The following is a 7,277-nucleotide window of genomic DNA, read 5'->3' as shown; positions in this document are numbered from 1 at the left end:
TCCAGGTGCTGCTCTCCTTTGCTGTTACTGGGTATCCACAGCCAAAATTATTTTATGACATGAATCCATAGCATCTGCACGAATACCAAAATGATTACCCAACACCAACTTTGAATTTTTTTCTAATTCCTAAGAAGATCATTATACATGATGATCACCAAATTAGCATGTGCCCTTGGGCTTTTTGTTAATAAGAAAATCCAAATAATCTCTGGAAGGCCCTGAACATAAAAGAGCATCAGACCATTGGGCCAGACCAGTGGTCTATGCAGCCAGTTCAGTATTCCATTTACAGCAGAAGGAAACTGATTCTAAGATTCTATTTAGATCGAAGCAGCATGGCTTAGTGGAAAGAACACAGGCCTGGGAGTCTGAGGATCTGGGTTCTATTCCCAGCTCTGCCATTTGTATGCTGTGTGATCTTAGGCAAATCACTTAACTTCTCTGTGCCTCAGTCACCTCATCTGTAAAATGGAAATTGAAACTGTGAGGCCCCATGTAGGACATGGACTGTGTCCAACCTGATTACCTTGTATCTACTCCAGTACTTAGTACAGTACTTGGCACATAGTAAGCACTTAACATATACTATTAAAAAAAAATAGAGGAACTGTGCAATGGTTGACCTCCTGGATCACCATCCTCAAGGTTAGGGATGGCCCTCCAACACCCCTATCTTTTTTTCCTACATTTCCATTTTCCTTCCAAGTAACCCATTATAGGCCACTTATCCATACATTTTTCCAAACCCTTCCTGAATGTAATGATATTTTTGGCTTGTATAATGTACTATGGTAAATTCCATATGCTTACCACCCTCTGGGTGAAGAACTGTTTCATTTTGTTTGTATTGAATCTACCACCTTCAAATTTTAAGGGGTGGTCCCTTACCTAGGGAGAGTGGTATTAGCAGAACAAAAATTCTCTTTGCCCCATCCTCACCTATAAGATTTTTGTAGAGTTTGATCATGTTACCTTTCAGTCTTTGCCTTTCCAGGCTGAAGAGTTCCAATCTTTTAAATCTATCTTCATATGGAAGTTTTTCCATTACCATCACTATTATTATTACTAATGTTAATACACTTACAGTGTGTGCTGACGATAATTACATGAAAATCCAGTCTACAAGGGGTTCCCAATCTAACTGGGAAGGGATGGATAAATGACAATAAGACTGTATTCCAATGAACAATAAAGGAATCTTGAAATTCAGCAATTAAACAATAGCAACAGTAAAATGTTTTAGTTAAAACACTTCTTTAGGTATTTCACATGACTGCTTTGGGCAAAGGTTTTATAGAGTCTTTTGCCTGCTCTATTTTCCTGTCGGGAGGTGACGGGAGGTGGTGATGTTGTTAATCCCCATTGTACAGATGAAGTAATTGGGCCACAGAGAAGTTAAGTGACTTACCCAAGGTCACACAGCAGGTGGTTTGATAAGAAGTGACAGATATGGGATTAGAACCCAGGTCCTCTGACTCCCAGGCTGGTGCTCTATCTATGACCATGCTGGCTTCTCATACTGTGTGGCATTATCATGGTTTTATATAAAGGCAAAACTCTGCTTCTTGCTGTTTTCTAAACTCTTCCCGAGGTAGCCCAGCATCCAGCCAGCCTTTGTTGCTGTAGCTGCACGAGCGGCTAATGAGTAAAAAGAACAATCAACAATGAGTTGAGATTTCTTTCATTTTTTTGATTCTGTCTCAGTGCCTCAGTCACCATGAGAGAGAAGTGGATAGGGATTATCACATAAAAATTCATTTGAAACTAGTCAAGGGATTCAAAGTGAAGGTATGCTTTCTTTCTCACAAAAACCTAGATTTGTAAACTCCATAAGCACCCACAGCTATTTGCCCAAGTTTGCTGGCACAAGTGATTTTTATCTCTAAACTCTGACTTTTCAGCACAATTTTCTTGCAAGTGAAAAAGACCCAGGCCCGACTTTGCAGTGAGTGGTCTTCAAAACTTTTTTCTTTTTCTTGGCAAGATCCTGTCAGTGGAGAACTCCCAGCCTTTCTCAATGGCCTTGGATGTTTACTTTACCCAGCATTTGCTTCAGTCTAGTTGGAGCAGGACCCTTTATGATTGCCTTTTATGAAAAATAATTCATTAAATGAAAGGGAGAAAGCAGAAATGACATAGGTGGTGGTGGGGGTATCTTGCTCCCTCTCTGTTAATTTCCTTTTAGTGAAGTTTGACACAGCTTTACTCCCTCACCTCTGGGAAACCACACGCCAGCATGAGAAACCCTGAATCGAATTACAGAAAGCTTACCTACTTATAGGGAAGACAAACTGTGTCAATGTCAGAGGTTCAACCCTCAGTATAAGTAATGTGCTGATGACAGCAATAATTCAAATTTCCAAGAATGCTTGCCATCACTTCTCTGCAGACAGATTTCTTTCAAGTCACCCTGTGGGAGTGTCATGGGGAGATAAGGCTTGACTGTCTCCCAGAAACCAGGAGGAGGATGCTGGGAAGGAGTTGATGTCACCTGGCAGCAGACTAGGCACAGACGGTCTGAAAAAGACAATTTGGAACCCAAGGGCTAATCCAGCTCTAGTTGGGAGAGGGGACCATTTAGAAAGTGATTGTAAATTCAGACAAAGGGCATTTAAAGATAATGTTGCATCCTTCTTTGCCTTTCCTCAACTCTACTGTCATCAGCCCAGCACTTTTTGTTAAGTGAGAGCTCAAAAGCATCATCAGTTACCTGAAGTAGATCCCTCCCTTCTACTCTCCATGTCCAATCTGGAGGTGACCACATTATTTTCATGTCCATAAAGCTATTAAAGCAGGTCTGCTCCCCCAGGAACTGGCACCCTAGCCTCTCTCAACAGAAAAACGGTCATTACCCTCAGGATTTTGGCTCAGGCTGAAATTCTCAGGGTGGCCCTTGAGCTAAAACAAAAACATTCCCAATATAGGCTGGTTTAGGCTAAGGGCTAGGATCCTCTGATGCAAAGACAATTACAACAGAGGCAGCTTGTTCTCACACCTGCTGGCTGTTGATGCTGGCCTAAGATCGAGGCCAAGTTCCAGGCACACAGCTTCTCTGGGTCAGGGAATGGGAAGACCGGAGGGAGATTGAAAAGCCCCCTAAAACAGCCCTGTCCACAAATGATCCCTGGCAGATAGAGTTCTCTAGGCTTTGAAAAGCCCTCCTTGGCTGAGGGCCTTCTTTTTTGTATGTGTTCAGCACTTACTATGGGCCAGGCACTGTACTAAGTGCTAGGGTCTATATAAGCTAATCAGGTTGGACACAGTCCATGTCCCACATGGGGCCTCATAGCTTCAATACCCATTTTACAGATGAGGTAACTGAGGCACAGAGAAGTTAAGCAATTTTCCCAAGGATACACCACAGACTAAGAGAAGAGCTGGGATTAGAATCCAGGTCCTCTGACTCCCAGACCTGTGTTCTTGCCACTAGGCCACCTATAGACTCCCTCAATAACTAAGGTCTTTCTAGGCAGATCACACTCTCCCAGGTTATTTAGTCCCTGGCTTAATGAAGGCAGTCACAGCTGATTTTAGGAATGTCACAGAGGCGTACAAGGGAAAAGCAGCATGGCCTAGTGGATAAAGCATGGCCCTGGGAGTCAGAAGGAATCCCAGATCCATCACTTGTCTGCTGTATGACCTTGGGCAAAGCACTTCATTTCTCTGTGCCTCAGATACCTCATCTGTAAAATGGGGATGAAAACTGTGATTTCCCCATGTGGGACATGGACTGTGTCCAACCTGACTAGCTTGCATCTATCCCAGTGCTTAGTGCAGTGCCTGGCACATAGTAAGCACTTAACAAATAACATGAATTAAAAGGGGAGCTAGGTAATCAAAAGAGAGGAGGTGCCTAAACGAACCACCACTTCTCTCCTGCCAGCCTCCACTGAGCCCAGTAAAGCAAAGGAGATGGGTGACTCGGAAAGGGCACTGAATCCATTGTTATTAGTCATATGACAATGTATTCTGTCTTTTCCTCATGATTCTACCAGTTACTCCATTCCAGTTACTCCATTCTGAAAGGGCAATTTCCACTTTTAGCTCAATCTTTGAACTGAATCTGCAGCGGCTGGTTAGACTTGATCACTGCAGGTTGACAGTGTCTCTAATGTACCCCAACGACTGCTGAAGAGAGTTCTATCTGCACACAAGGACCAGAGAGCAGGGCACAGGGAAGAGGTTTCTCTCTGAAATCTGAGAAGCTTATCTTTTATGGAATGGAATATCCAGACAGCATTTTAATCATTTCTGAATTTGAGTTTCTCAGGTTCTCGCTTACTTTTGATTCCCAACCTGAAAGCAATTAGGCAGGAGAAGGTGCTTATTAAAGAGAAGGGCAGATTTTTCCCAAGTCTTTCCATGAGTCAGTCCCCAGTGCTTTCTGTATGAAACCGACCCACCAAATTTTGCAGTCTGGACATGACATGTGAGGGGAATATGATGGATCTAGAGCAGATGGGGAGTTCAGAGTCCCCTAGAGAAAAACGCTTGGCTTGGGCCAATTCTGACTGGATTGTATAGGCTTATGCAAAATGGTGGGTGTATGACATCATCACAGCACATGTCTCTCAGGGTCATAAGTATGACCCTTATGACTCAAAGCAAATCTCAAATAATGCAATACTGAAGTACTTTGCTAAGAAGCAACAGGAATATTAGCATGCAACAATCTGGTAGCTCATTGAGCAGAGTCAGGAGCTGCAAGTAGTAAACATCAAAAGAGCTTAGGTCTGCGAGTTAAATTAGATGTGTGGAATTGTCTGGACTCAGGTGAGCATCAAATCAATGTATGTAAAGATTTTGGTGAGGACAAATTTTTTAAGTATTCATATGTTAGCATTTAATTGAATTTATTCATTATATTTTATTATCGGTATATATTTCCATTGGTATTTAATAATTTAAGTTTATAGTATTAACTATTTTATTGTGTTATTCATCACTGTGAAAACACAACTTTATTGGTTTGGTCAATTTTTTGCATCCTGGGAGCCCATTAATGCTCTTTACATTATTTTCTATGGGAAACCATACTTTTTGCTCTCTTTTGCTTAACACTCCATTTCTATGGAAGTAATTAAGAGTGCTAATTGGGCATTATATATAAAAAATTTAAAAAAGTATATTTCATCTTCCCCAAAGGGGAGAATATAGAAGGTGAGATTGTAACCTTGCCTAGTGCCTGGAATATAGAGGAAACCCAAGAAACAGAATTAGTCCATCCATCAAACAGGTTATCACAGAATAAAGGAGAAAAACTATTACCTGGATTCATCTTCACATGTGACCTGTGACTCTTATTTACCTTCTTAGGGTGGTCTCCAAGCAGGGAAGTTTCCAGGATATGGCAGGAAGCAGCATGGCCTAGGGAATAGAGCACAGGCCTAGGAGTCAGGAGGACCTGGGTTCTAATCCCAGCTCTGTTTTTTGTCTGCTGGGTGACCTTGGGCAAGTCACTTAACTTGTCTGTGCTTGACACATAGTAAGTTCTTAACAAATATCATCATTATTATTATTATCATCATGGCACCAATGAGTAGCTCAACAAGTCCATTGTCCTGTGCCTTCATTTCCTAACCCACTCAAATCTCCACAGAAACATAGTGGATCAGCTATTTGAGTTTCACAGATTGTTGTTGTTGTTGTCTTATGCTGTCGAGTCATGTCCAACCCTTGGTGATGCCATGAGCACATCTCTCCCAGAATGCCCCACTTCCATCTGCAATCATCCTCGTAGTGTATCCGTAGAGTTTTCTTGGTAAAAATATGGAAGCGGTTTACCATTACCTCTTTCCATGCAGTAAACCTGAGTCTCCACCCTCGACTCTCTCCCATGCTGCTGCTGCCCAGCACAGGTGAGATTTGACTTGTAGCAGATTGTCTTCCACTCGCTAGCCACTGGCCAAGCTAGGAATGGAATGGGTATGCATCTGCTTGACTCTCCCTCCTGTAGTCGAGACTGGTAGAGTACTGGAAACTCTCCAGGTGCAACCCTGAGAGGATGAGCTTCACAGATACAATCCTGAAACTCTGATTGCACATTGTCAGCAGTGGAAGTATTTCCTCCAAGGATATTCTGCTTCTAAGGAGGACAAAGAATCCTAGTATGAACTGTGTATGTTTTGAGGCCTGGAAATGGGCAGGTACTTGATGCTGTCACACTCTATTGGATCATCCTTTGCAAAGATACCTGGGTAGGGGGTCAGGAGGGCTGAGCTTTAGTCACATCATCACTGCTGTTTTGGAGGACAAATATCTCGTGGGAAGTTGGGGTTAGAAATGCTACAGCATGCTTAGATGAATTTGGAAAGGCGCAGCAAGGAGATTATTTCTAAATTGGATCAAGGTCAATCCTATGAAGTCACCTGTGAAATAGGATTATAAACACTTGCTCCATTAGGGCATGAGAACATGGCAAGAGCTTGAAGGTTTGATTTGTTACTATTATTATTATATTTGTGAAAAACCTACCGGAGGCTTGTCTTGTCTTATGCTGTCGAGTTGTCTCCGACCCATAGCGACTCCAAGGATCCATCTCTCCCAGAATGCCCCACCTCCATCTTTCAATTGTTCTGGTAGTGTATCCATAGAGTTTTCTTGGTAAAAATACAGAAGTGGTTTACCTTTGCCTCCTTCTGCACAGTCAACTTGAGTCTCTGCCCTCAACTCTCTCTCATGCCACTTCTGCCCAACACAGGTGAGTTTTGACTTGTAGCAGATTGCCTTCCACTCGCTAGCCACTGCCCAAGCTAGGAATGGAATGGTTATGTCTCTGCTTGACTCTCCCTCCCATAGCCAAGACTGGTAGAGTCCTGGAAACTCTCCAGGTGCGGTCCTGAAAGGGGAAGTGCTGGACTAGATACAAGATAATCAGGTCAGACACAGTCCCTGTCCCACAATGGACTCACAGTCTAAGTAGGAGGGAGAACAAGTATTGAATTCTCATTTTTTACAATTGAGGAAACTGAGGCACAGAGAAGTTGAGTTACCCAAAAGTCACACAGCAAACAATTAGCAGAGCAGGGATTAGAACCCAGGTGCTGGGATTCCCAAATCTATGATCTTTCCACTTGGTCATATTGCTTCCTATTTTTAGAGTTGTTCTTGTTAAATGCTCAGTCTTTGAAACTGTGCCATGCTATATGGAGACTTTGACATTAGGCCATGATGCTTCCTGTTTTTAGAATTGTTCTTGTTAAATGCTTGGTCTTTGAAGCTGAGCCATGATAGTATGGACACTTTGAGTAAAGAAGCTGAAGGAATGGATCTCC

General features: G+C 42.5%; 2 non-coding genes across 2 annotated transcripts; both read right to left on the bottom strand.

Annotated features, from left to right (window-relative positions):
* Positions 1-5,871: 5,871 nt before the first annotated feature.
* On the bottom strand, positions 5,872-6,009 carry LOC114808475. The gene has a single exon (XR_003756323.1). It is a non-coding gene; the product is annotated as a small nucleolar RNA SNORA7 (small nucleolar RNA).
* A 704-nt stretch (positions 6,010-6,713) lies between these two features.
* Positions 6,714-6,851, bottom strand: LOC114808575. Its single transcript, XR_003756421.1, has one exon. It is a non-coding gene; the product is annotated as a small nucleolar RNA SNORA7 (small nucleolar RNA).
* Positions 6,852-7,277: the final 426 nt, after the last annotated feature.

The sequence above is a fragment of the Ornithorhynchus anatinus genome, chromosome X5, assembly GCF_004115215.2.
Source record: "Ornithorhynchus anatinus isolate Pmale09 chromosome X5, mOrnAna1.pri.v4, whole genome shotgun sequence".
Classification (NCBI taxonomy): domain Eukaryota; kingdom Metazoa; phylum Chordata; class Mammalia; order Monotremata; family Ornithorhynchidae; genus Ornithorhynchus; species Ornithorhynchus anatinus.
Note: the sequence above shows the minus strand (reverse complement) of the source record. Positions and strands in the feature narration are given on the sequence as shown.